Here is a 13,261-nt window from a genome sequence, read left to right as displayed (position 1 = left end):
TGAATTTGCTCTCTCTTTGATAAATGGAAACCAAAAGAAAAGTCTTCAGAAATGGACATGATGACTTCCTCTCAGTTTGTCTTGAAAGCACATCCACTGCATTAAAACAGTCTTTCTTCCACTTTGTTTTGGCTGATACTATTTGACAGGTCAGGAAACAGATCAAAGACTTCATGATCATTGAGTTGCCAAATCATGACTAAGATATATTGCTCGAGTAGGATGACCAAAACATTAATGTCCATAGTACTTAATTTGATTAACAGATATTTCCAAACCCCGACTTGTATTTCAGACTTTGTATGTAGAGTATTAATTCCCGTGGCACAAAGTTAATCATTAGTATAAATATTTGCTAGCATTACTAGCTGGCAGAATTTAGCACAGCTATGCTTTCCAAACTTAATTTTGATCCTCTTAATCTCCGTTTATGTCTGTGGTAATAATGATTGAAAATATGCTAATCTTGCTATTCCGCAGTAATATGTTTTGTGCTCTGCTTCTTTCCATTCTCCTCTCCACATGCACTGTTCTTGAGCCACGACTTGACACAGGGGTAGCTCTTGCTCTCAAGTAACTGTTATCCCTGTTTTGCTAAAGGCACATAACTGTGGCCTGATAAAACTGAGGATTTAGCACCTATGAGAACGAAAGAAGTCAGAGGGACTCCTTCCCAACTGTAGGAGTCAAGTTCCTAGTTCAAGAAAACATGTTGGGTCATAAACTTATGCTTAACATAACTTGCAATGAAGTCAAATCTAGATAAGGATTCGGGTTTTCTCAGGAGTGTGAAGTTGAGAACACGTGTAAGTACTGTGCTGAAAAAGGAGTGAGAACTCCCAATTAACTCAGTAACAGGTCAGAAAGAAGAAGAAATAAAGGATTTGTTAAATCTCGCAGATAGTCTGAGATTTAACATGCTAGTATGAAGGATTTATAGCTTTTCTGGTTCTTAGCCAGTGAGACCTTTTTTTTTAATTCTGCAGTATATTTAAGTACTGGCTTTATTACTAGGTTCAAATGACTGAAGAAGGTAATGATCATTAACCAAAGACCTCAGTAATCTGGCACAGTTTAACACTTACATTTTCTTCCTTTCGATTTTAACTTCAAAAAACAGCATCGAAGTATTTTTAATCTTCTAGTTTTGAGAAATTTGAGTTTTACCAGAATGGTGAGTGTCAAATTCTCTTTTGCTGGCTTCTTTATTTTGTGGTCTAGTCCATGCCATATTTCATTCCAAGTTTGCAAACAACACCTTTTTCATATCATGCTGCCACATTCCAAATTGAATTGAGAAAAAAAAAAACAAACCCAGTAATACAGATTAGATATTAAACTACAGTATTAGAGGTCATTCCTGCCAAACTGATATTAATGGAAACTTGCCATGAATTTTGGTGGAAGCAAGTCCATATTCCTAAGTTTTAAAAGTCAATTGTCTTTTGGTTTTGGTTGGTTTGAACCTCTTTTTGGAACTCTTCATTGGATCATGGTAAGTTTTTTGCTCTTCCTTCTACATGTTCTTATCGTGTACATGAGTAGATTTATTAGCCTTCATTTGGAATCCTGTGGACACTTGTGAAAAAGCACACTTCAGATGTGTAGTTGACTTTTAATTTTGTTGATATTTGGCCACCCTGTTTGATGCCACTGAGATGGTTCCTCCTACGTTATATGTTCTTTACACAGCGTGACACAGCCATATAAATGCCATTTGTTTGCAATCCAGTGTGTTCCAGTTGAATTGAGATCAACACTTCCATTGTTTTATGCTGGCTTAGTATACCCAAAACTGTATTATTAGTCTATTAGCTTTCTCCAGTAACCTCTGTAGCACTTAAAACCTATATAATTTCAGTGATTCTACGAGTATGCCATGTGGTAGGAGTTGACATCTATTCATTGATGATTAAGATTGGGGTTTTTTTCAGAAATTATTTAATAATATTATATGTGTAAAAATTTTGTTCTAGTTCTGCAAGTTCTGCTGAAAAAAACCCCCAAACAATCAAACAAACAAAAGCAGGAGAAAAAGTGTCCCAAGTACCTTTTTTTTTTTAATTTATATCTGTATATGAAAGAAGTGAAAAAGGAACAGCAAAGAAAAATAAAATGTAGCTGAACATAGATTTCACACAAAAAAATCACAGAAAACAAGTTACATGTGTCAATCTAATTCTAAGGAGAAAGACCCTTTGGAATATGTAGCAAAACAGAGGGGGAACAGTCCTTCAGAATTTCTCTTGTATCATAGTAACTTCTTAAGGTAATGGTCCCATTAAAATTGCTGGAGTAATTTTTTAACACGGGAAAATATTTAAATTGAAAAAAACCCCTTGTGAATCTATGAACTAATGGAATAATGGAAATCCATGAAAACAATAACATGCTTAAATCTCCTGATAAAAATGAGTGTCCCAAAAGCAGTTCTTTGTGCATGCATAATCATTTTCAGTTTATGCCTTATAATTCTGTAAAATAGAAACTGAATACAATAATCATAATGCTGTGGTGACTTAGATGCTAAAAATTTATTTTACATAAAAAATTATCTGCTTGTGAGTTCTTTTTCTTTCCTCCCAAATAGAAATGAAAGAATCTAAATTCTACTCAAAGAAGATGGAAGACATGTTTTACAGTAATGGATTATGTTAATAACTTCAGATAAATGAAATGACCAGTTTATTTAAAACTGAAACATTGGTTTACAATTAGTGGGATCTCTGTATGTGTGCCATATACAATTAATTATTTCCCTGTTTACTCTCACATCCTACCATTATGCCTTAGTCTTTCAAATTGGAACTGAATTAATAAGCCTATTTTTAAAACTAAAGAATAACAAGTTATGAAAACTTGAACAAATATATGTTTTATAACTTGGGAAAGAGACTCATAGAGTCTGAAATGCTTACTACTTGCAGAAGGCAGCACAGGAGTCATTTAGATTAATAGAGATTTTTATAGCAAGAAATGTCAGTCACACCTTTAAAAAAAGTACTTTTTTCAACAGTTTCAGTGACAAGAATTCTTATTTCTGGTTATCTCATGTTTGTTACATTGTATAGGTGTAAGTATAAACATTTCCCACAAACTAGCAAGCTTCTCTCAGAAACATCTGTTGTGACAACAATCAAATCCTTGGGTTCTGCACCAAAATTAGTGAAGAATTATTTCTTCATGCAACTAGAGTCACATTAGATGATATAATGCAGCCTGGCTTTAAAGCTTCTAATTTTTCCCAGATAGATGTTCTCTATCTTGAAGGCCAGTTGATAAGTATGTGGTTGCTCTTACATGTACTTCTAATAATTAATATCACTTAGCATTATTTTGCTATGGTAGTAACAAAATGTTTGTTCAATGCTTTTTTTTTTTTCCTTCTTAATCCTAGGAAATGAAAGGTGTTATTTATCTGCTACAGCACCTGTGTAGAAACTTTATTTTGGGATTTACTAACACATGTGTGTGTAATATCTATGTTTATATATATAATAGCACTCTGCAGACAGTCTGTTGTGCACTATTGCCTCTTCCTGGTGAGAAAAATGTACTTGTGTGTAAACACAGAAGCACATTAGACTCCAAACCGTCCAGGTAGGGAGGATATATGTCATATAAGAACTGGAAATGAGAGGAAATAGAAAGCAGATCTGATTATACAGTTCTCAAGAACTCAAATGTCTTGTTCTGCCTTTCCAATCTAAATACATAAGTTGTACTCATAGGTTTTGCTTCGTGTGCTTCTGTCTTTTGGGGTTTTTTCTTCAGCATCACTTTCCTGGCTTTTTTCTCTTCCTTATTCCAAAGATTTTAACATCTGTTCTGCTTTTCCCAGGCCCATTGACTTCCAGTCTGCAAAATAGTTTACCATTTTAGCAGTGAAATTCCTTCCTTAAGCTTTATCCATAGCAAATACCTTTCAAGGGTGTCTAAAAAAGTCAAAATCATAGGCAGATGGGGAGTTTTAATGAAGCCAACTCCAAGGGAGATGTAGTTGGATGCCTGGGATCTTGTGAGTGAATTCTGAAAACACACTGGATTTCTTTGGCTTCTAATCTCAGTCTCCTTATGTTTGTAGACAAACATACTCAAGAATGCAAAAGACCTCAGGAAAGATGTACCTAAAGTCCAGCCCTAATTGATGCCCCAAATGTAAGGTGGTTTTGGAGACCTTTCAGCTGGACACTTTACTATGTGCCAATTCCTCTCCACCAGCTGGTGGCACATTTCAGTCTTACTTGTGGAGTTCTTCTCAGCTCTCTCAGGTTTTGTTGGTTGTTTTTTAAAAAAAAAAAAGTCCTTAAAGGGCCAGTAAAATTCACTCCACAAGACTCAAAAGCTTGTGGACAAACAGGGATACAGAACATATCAGTGGGGTGACCAGAGTTAAATACTGCCTGCAGAAGGGTCAGGAAATCTATTTTCTTTTATACTCTGACATTACTCTGTTGACATCGGGCAGACCCTGCCCTCCTCCAGCTTAAGTTGCAGCTTGCTTGTTCTTACAGTTGCACTTTCTGTCCTGCCTCTCCCTTCCTTTCTTATTTTTTTTTCCCCTTCCTGCCTCGAGCTTTTCTTACTAAGGTTTAGAAGCTTCTGTGGAGCCAGAAGCCCAGGGACACCTCTTTGATCACTTTGTACTTGGAGATGCTGTGTTTGCACTCAATACAAGAGCAGCTACAGCTCCACTCTCGTGTGAAGCCTTGACATTTCTAGTTAAATGGTTGACAGACTTTCACTGAGGGTAGGCCAAACAATAAAATGCCAGAAATTAAATAAATATTAGTTTGCCCTTCTTGGTTTAGTTTTCTATATTTTTTTTTCATTAATATGCTGCATTTGTGTGGCCATTCATGTTAATTATGTGTCTAGAACTTTGAAAGGATTCATTGTGAACTTCTTTGCAAAAAAACCTTCATAAATCAAATTCTTAGCTGCTAATTTAATGGAAAAGTGTTAGAGTGACTCCTTTTTGCTTTCACACCAATGAAGTTCTTGTTAGACTTGGCTGAAAACTTCTTGACAAAATGCATGTGTGGGAATGCATGTCAGAGATGTTTCAGGGGACCTGACAGACTGTGCAGTAGTTCTGCAGTTTTTCTTGCTAGCTTAGACCTGTTTGCCTCAGTGACCTCCTTCTGTGGACAATCAAATATTGTGTCTTCTTTAATTCCCAGTGTCTCCCTCGATGCATTATTGCACGGTGAGAGCTCCACTCGGAGATCTGAAAAATCTTTAGCAAATTGTGTTGTGCGTTTTTTGGGTGTAATGCATCTTAAAGAAGTGTCACATTCTAGTTCTTGAAATGACTAATACACCTGTGGCAATTTCCTGCCAAGGTATTTATCATTTGAACTTCTAGAGATGAAGTTATAACAATATTACATTCCCTGAAATCAGTGGAAAGAGAACTCTCCCTTGGGAGGAGGCCAGGGTAAAGTATTCTGAAGCTTTATGTGTAATATCTTTAAAAGCATTACCCACAAATTCCAGCTGACTTCCTTAGCAATGCAGTTCAGGTGTGGGAAGCCTTTGGAGTGCCCTTAATGCAGCTGGTGCCTGCAAGAGCTGAAAATGGCAAAGAAAGATGTCCCCAGGTGCTTGAGTTCCCTCTCTGGCAGGAACGTGCCAGGGTAAAATCACCCTGCACACCAGTGCCAGCAGCATGTTCTCTGTGGTAATTAATTATACCAAAAAAATTGTCAGTGCTTTAAAGGTAAATAAAGATGAGTAACAAAGCTGCTTAAATATATGTGTTATAAATCTCATTATTTCAGACCTTTTTTCCTAAAATGCTGAGAGTACAAAAATAGACTAAATTATATAACTCCCATCCTCTCCTTTTTCTGCTTCTGTAACTCCTTTCATACGAAAGGTACTGCACTGGCATCTGCATATCTAAGAGCACTGATACATTGCTGATCTATTCCACCATTAGGCTACAGACAAGCGTTTTCAAAATAAAAAAGCCTTTATAGTGTATTGTTGAGAACCACAGATTGGGTCCCATAAGTTTATACTGAAAATATTGAAAGGGGAAAGTATTTCCTTTTTGTTCAGTTATTTTCTAGTTGTGTTTCTGTTTAATAGATGGATCATTTTGTAAGAATCCACTTAAAGTTTACTAGACAATAATATATTCTACATCACTGATTTGGACAGCAATTTGTGCTTGCAGTTTAGAACCAGTGAAACATTTTTTAGAAATGGAGATGCAGCTATTTGTGGTGTTGCTCTTTAAGAAGAATAGCACTGAGCTTTGCATTTCTCACTTAAGCTTTTTTGACGAGCTGAAAAGGTCTTGTATGACACCAATGTGAATAATATTTAACCCAGTTAAGGTAAGCACATCTATCTTTCGTAGAGGAATGCTACAATATTTTAGGGGGTGAATTTAAGTTGATATTCTTCACTGTCGTTTTAGATAATTACTATACAATGCTAATCAAAAAGGAGAAAACCAACCTGATTCTTTGTTATGATATCCTTTGTCTACAGTATATTTTTATACTGTAAACATAACTTATGCTGCCACCTAGAGAAAAGACAATAAATGCAGCTTACCTGGAGCTGGTGGCATGAGTAAACCAAAACTTCTGCACTGTTCATAAGAGATTCTCATTGGCGTTTAGGATTCAGGCATAAAGTGCATTGATTATCTATTACAATATTCTTTAGCTTCAGGGTAATCCTCTTAAAGAACTCTTTGCTTACCTGGTAGTTTCCAGCTGGGCTTTACATCTTGACTCAGGAATGATGGCTCTGCACAGAACTGAGTTGGCCGTGATTTAACAAAACTGGTGTGTAGACTTTTAAAATATTTAATGCAATGTGGTTTGGCCTTTCCAATCCTAAAATACCAGGAAAAAGTTTAAAGTGCATTTTAAAATGTGTTTTCTTTCTTTGTCATTGTCTTGTCAGTGTGAAAGCAAGGCTTTTTCCTCTTGTTGTGTCCAGGTACACTTTGTAAGCATTCATGTTGTTGACTAAACACGATTTATATCTACTGTATTTTGTTTTCAAGCTCCATTGCACCTCTGTGGCAACATGCAAGATGTGAGTGAAGGTATAAAGGACTTTTTACAATAAATAAACACAGTAGGATTTCATCCTGTATAGGAGATTGCTGGCTTTGTCCTCCATGCTGCCTTCTAGTTCTGATCAGAAGAAAAGTAGCAAATGTTGTATTTCCAAATCCTCTTTATCATGTTGAAATATAGAACATTGTATTTTAATGAGAATAGTCATGATTTGTATGGCAGAGAATTTATCAACCAGTCTGTTCCATGAGGATTTTTTTTTCCTGACAGAAGTTGTGAGATGCCCACTCTTCCTGGCGAGACAGGGGGAAGCTGAGTTTTTATTTTTGGTTTTTGTTCACTTTAAAAAATTTTTTTTTTATTATTATTTTTTTTTTTAGAGTCCAAGGGCTGCATTATCTCACCTACAGGGTTGTGTCAGTGGAGAGGAGCAAGCAATTCCTCTCCATTTCTATGATGTTGATTAACGGGATTGTTAATCAAATCACAGAATTACATGGCATTTTATATTATTTATCTTTTAGATTAAAAATTTAAAAAGTAAAGTGTCAATTTGAGATATTCTTTGTCAGAAATTATGGGGATTATTTTTACATTGATTTCTTAAGATTCCATCTTGAGGTGTTAGATTCCCACTTTAAAAGAGAAAAACCAAGACTTCAGCTGCATCTTGATTATTTATCAAGAAACTCTCATGGAAAAGAATGAATAAAACAGTGAGACATTTACTCTTAACAGTTATGCCCTTTTAATTATTTATTAATCCAATTCCATTTGGAAGAGCCAAAGACTATGAAATAATCATGATACATTCATTGTATCTATCTTATGTTGCAATAGCATAGAAATAATACTTCTAGGATATATTGAACAATGTTTTCTAAGTGCAGAATTTTAGATTTCTGTGTAACTACAATGCAATAAAATTTTCTTTTTAAATGTAATTTGCTTTTAATAATTTAGGACAGTATTAATAGTTATCCTCACTTCCTATTTTAAATTCCACTTGCTAATGGAAATAGTTAAAGAAAAATATGGCAAATATTTTTATGCCAGAGAAATTGGCAAATATTTTTGCCAGTAAGTCTATTCTACAGTAAAATAGAATTAAGGAAAGAGATTTTAAGGTTAAATGCACTTAAATTTGATTATATATTTTATTCTCGTCCAAAGACAACTTGCCCTTCAAGGTCTTTGTGCTGAACGTGTATAAAATTTAGTTTATGATCAAAATACATGAACAGGTTAAAAATACAGGGTTTAGTAGTTCTCTACCCTGTAATTACTGTGGTTTTGCCTTGATGAAAAGTTTATTAATTATCACATGAATTATACAGAATAAGTACCAATGTAGAGGCAGATGCAAGTTGTCAGACAAACCCTTTTGTAAATAATACTGATATAGCTTTAAGTAATTTTAAAAATTTGCATTAAGGCCTTATCATAGAATCACAGAATGGTTCAGGATGGAAGGGAGACATATTCCTTATATCTAATCTCACTCAGCTCTCCATCAGTTTAAAACCATTACCCCTTCTCCCATCTTGTCACAACGTGGCAAGTTGCTGCTTCATCTGCTGGGTTTACTTTGACAGTCTTGCTTTTTTCGTATCATCTTAAACATATATGACCATGTTAATGTCACAGAAACTTGTACTTAACAGAAAATTGTGTTTAAGAGTACTTACTTATTAAGGAGACGTATTTATAAATATCTGGGAAATGCAGAGCCGTAATAATTTCCTGTCTCATTTGAAGGAAGATTTAATAATCTCAAAGGCTTCTTAAATATGAAGGAAGTGGGTTTGTGCCTCTGTCTCAAAGTTTTACACATTAGACTACCTGTAAGGGAACTGGTTTCCACCTCCTCTGTGTTCTGCCCCACCAACCCCCAAACTGAAACCCTTCCTTTTCCTGAATTTTTAATTCTTCTTTTTCCTTTTCAATGAGATAAGGGTATAACACTTGATCTTTACACATCTGAATTTCAGTCTTGAACCCAGACACAGTTCTGGATCTTTCCATTAGAACGACAATGGATATAAATCCATGTGCAATGGTTCTGGGGTGGCAGGGATACTCAAAGACATGATGTGTGCCAGGGCCTTTTGTCTTGGCCACCAGCTGATGGCTTCCTGGTCCCCTTCTACTAGTCACAAAATGAGAGTGTCTGTTGGAGTAATTTTGGTTTTTTTTGAACTATCACAGATAATTGACATTTTGATACCATTTTACTCTTACATGTTGCTTTCTATGGAAGACATTTGAGCTCAATTAAACTGGTATCTCTTCAGGTTCCAAAATATCTCCTGGTTTCCATCAAGGGGACACATTAAAAAAAAAAAGAATTGTAGTAGCTATTCTTTTTACAGCTCAGGTTTCTCTTTCAACAGTGGACTTGAGAAACATGTTGCCATTAGCTAGCCTGTTATACACCCAGTTAAACTAATCTGAAACTTAGTTTCAGACATTGTAGTTAATGATAATACTTTAACATTGTTTTGAACAATAAATTCTTTCAATTATAGGGTAGAGTTTAAAAATTTTTAGGTTAGAAAGTTTCCCAGTTGAAAATTTCCCAAGATCATCTTACTACCATTTCTTTTTATTTTTATTATCTGGTCATCAAGACAGTGATCTGTATTGTTTCTTCATCTGTTTTCACTGTATTGGACAACTTTTTTTTTTTTAAACACCAAACAAAAGCAGACAGTATTTCTATGGAACCTGACTGACTTGCTGAGGACCTACTTCCAAAAGTATTACCCTTTTAGACAGACTTACAAAACTACTGATGTTTTCATATTCTGTTTCCTGGGTTTGGTTTTTGGTACTGTCCTCCATGTATTTAAATCCTGTTTTAAATCCCAGGAAGGAGTGTCTTAATGAAATGGTCATGAAAAGTAGTGCTCAGGTGAAGCTGACACTTCCTAAGGCTGCACACACAACTGAGAGGATTTGCTTGGTTCCTTGGACACTCAAAAGTCAGGTGGAAAATAATCTGGTCAGAGCCCACAACTCCTGTTGCAATTTCCTTGTCCTTCTGGGTTAGGAAGCACTTCCCAACACATGGAGATGGAAGTTGCTGAGCTCCCACAGTGTTAAAGTGTAAGGACTGGCAGGTAGGTGAACTGAAATTAGAATAAAGGAATACCACATTGAAAAGTGTAACAACTTCAACATAGATCAGTCAGGTTCAATACCGAAAGCATGGAAAAAGTGAGTCTACGAAAGCTTCTTACGTGAGGGGAAAAGTAAAATCCATTATAAATCCATTCAGGATTATCAGTTATCCTGATCCAATGCTCTGGTAGCTGGCTGAGATGTATCAAGGAAGTAGGAAAAGTAATATACAACTGGAACGTGTTATTTAGGCAAATATAAACATGAAGCGAACAAAAGTAACTCTTATTTTCCCTTTTTGTTAGAACAAAATTTTCAAACTGTGTGGGGTTTTTTCTGTTTAACGTGGTTCTTTTTCTGTTCCAGGAAACATTTCCAACGTGGAAACCAAAATAGGTATTCACTAAACTTGTTGCAAAAGTCATGCAGAGGGATTTTTCAAACAAAGCATGGATTAGACCATCTTTAATTGTCTGATCCAATTTTGCTGAAGGTGGGAAAGTGCAGTAAATATTAAAAAGAGTAATGCATTGACTTTGGGCTTCCTAAGTGTCCCTGGCTGGTTCATGCCAACAGGTTATAATTTCCACTTGTAAATAAGGTTGATTTCTCTCTTTCAGCATGACTGGAATAGTGCCCATTTTCTCTGTTCCATCCTATATGCTTCCAGTCTGTTCCTTGTTCAAATGAATTTAAAAAAATGTAGAAATGGGATCTGTGATTGGAAAGTAAAATCAAGGTAAAGTCCAAGTCAGTTTACAGCTTGAGCAAAAAAAAAGTTAAACACCTTCCTCGCCCCTCCACCTCCTGATGTCAAAGCATATTATGTTTTTTTCTTTGTATACACATAAAACACAGACATCTGTTATAAAGAATAAGAGGATAACTGTGGATGGCCTAAAAAGCCTCCTTTGCAAAAAGTATGTATTTTACATTTTTTTTTTAATTTTTATTTTAAATTTTATTTTAAAAATTATTTTCAGTAGTCTTTTATGTGTAAGGTATAGAACCACAGCAGCATTCAGAATTCTGTGTAAAACCTTCAAAGCCAACTGACATAAATCAAGTGAAATGATGGCCTGAAAAAAAAAACCCCAGGTTTTCAGAAATTACTGTGGTGTTCATGCAAATTTCTTGGTTTGTTTTACGTAACAATTTCCTCCTGATTTACTGAGGCGTGAGAGGGAGAAGGAGCCCTTTGCATTTCATAATGGTACAAATAACCTTGTTTCTGGTTTCCTTCTCTCCTCCCCACCCCAGTCTCTCAAAGTATATATATTGGCAAGCCAAAGAATGATATCATGGCAGTTTCCTGCTGAAAGTGTATATTGTTCTCAAGTCTCCCTACTTCTTTTTAGTCTGCTTTGCTGGAGTGGTGGGTTTGTTTGTTTGTTTGTTTTCCTGTTTTGTTTTTGTTTAAATTTAATGCAGTGTTTGCAAAAGATGCTATAGAAAGTCCTACATAAGGCAACTTAGATTTTGAAGGAGTCCCCCACAGCCTGGTCTGCAGGTGCTGATAATTGTGTTTCATTTTGTCACAGATTCAGGTATACTATGACTAAATTAACTCAGGGCTACAGTGTTACTGGCCTAATTTTAGAACAGATTTCCAACTGAGGAAAAGTAATAGCGAAGACAGGGTGTGTCTATTTGGGATTTTTTTTATTGGATACTATCATTTAAGTGTTCAGTCTTGACCTAGCCCTGATGCCCTTGCAAACAGTGCTAAAAAAAAAAGAAATCTGTGAAGTAAAGTTGATTCTCAGCGCTTCAGCAAACCCCATTAGTACAGAAAAGCTAGTGAAGATAAGCAAGCAGCCAGTAGTTTTGGAGTACCTGAGTATGTATGGAAGGGTAGGGGAAAGAGCTTTTGTTAAATGTGCTGAGCATCCACATCCCTTCTTTCAGGCTGGTGAAAAGCATTGCAAAATGTCCCTAACATACTGACTAGGCTTGTGATGGTGCTTCCCTAACTCCCCTCTCTGTTCCCTGCTGTTGTTTCCATTTAGTCCAAAAAGCTGGCCTGAGGGTTAAGCCAGAGGAGATGCCTTAAAGCTCAAAGCTTTGTGCTGTGTACCCTGGTGTCTGTGGCATGAAATCTTTGCTGTAGGAATTGTGGAGATCAAGTGTTTGATCCAGGTCTGGCAATGTTATATATATATTTCTGTATAAAAGATTGTTCGGTGAGTTATTCTGTGAAGCCAAGAGTCTGGCTGTGTTTGGCTCAGAGCCACCAAGTAACTTCTTGCAGATTCTAGTGAATATTAATGTATTGACGCTTAATACTTCAGGAATTGTTACGTAATAGCCCCAATTTTGCTAATGCTGAAGAAAAGAGTCCAATATAAAAAAATAAGAGTATACTAATGATGAAAGATTCTGTTGATGTGAAAACAGAAATAATTACATTTCATACTGTCGTCTTCACATTCATGTTTCTTAGCTGTTCAAAATTCATAATATCTGCTCAGGGGATATTTTGAGAAGAAAATAACGTGGAAAGAATTTCTCAGAACTGGTGCTTAGCATTAGCAAGGCTTGTAGGGAAAGATCTCTGTAGCTTTGTCTCTGTCTGGAGCTGCTGCTTGGGGTTATCCATGACCATGTAAGAAATTAAAACTAAGTCTTGTCCTCGCATTTAGTTTTCACTTTCGAGATTAACGTAATAACAAAACCTGTTTAAAAAGCAAAGTCTTTTTAGAATGGAAGCTTAAAATAACTTAATAGATTCTCCAGTCTGAGGAAGATGTGGCCAGGGCACACCACACAGATGTGGGACATAGGAAGCACTGTCTGCTCCACAGTTCAGATGTAGCAGCATGAATGAGAGACAATATTTCAGAAGGCATTTCAGCCAAGAATGTTTCTATAGATTTTTCAGGCTTTACTGAAGCATCACCTGATCACCTTAACAGAAAAAAACCAATCAAACAAAAAACCCCCCACCCTTCCCTCCAAAACCCTGCCAAAATCCCAGAATGACAAAACAACCAACCAACCCAACCCCAGCATAGATAAACCCAAACAAAAAACCCAAACCCTAACCCCCCAAACCACCTCAAAACAATGTCATCATTGGGCAAAGTTGTCTT

The 13,261-nt window shown here is 36.0% G+C and overlaps 1 protein-coding gene across 4 annotated transcripts in view; it reads left to right on the top strand.

The window, feature by feature from the left end:
* GAS2 (growth arrest specific 2) overlaps positions 1-13,261 on the top strand; it is an 84,111-nt gene that overhangs the window by 51,502 nt on the left and 19,348 nt on the right. The window lies entirely within an intron of this gene.

This window comes from Chiroxiphia lanceolata, chromosome 6, assembly GCF_009829145.1.
Source record: "Chiroxiphia lanceolata isolate bChiLan1 chromosome 6, bChiLan1.pri, whole genome shotgun sequence".
NCBI lineage: Eukaryota > Metazoa > Chordata > Aves > Passeriformes > Pipridae > Chiroxiphia > Chiroxiphia lanceolata.
The sequence above is the reverse complement of the archived record's forward strand: the minus strand, read 5'-3'. Positions and strand labels throughout refer to the sequence as shown.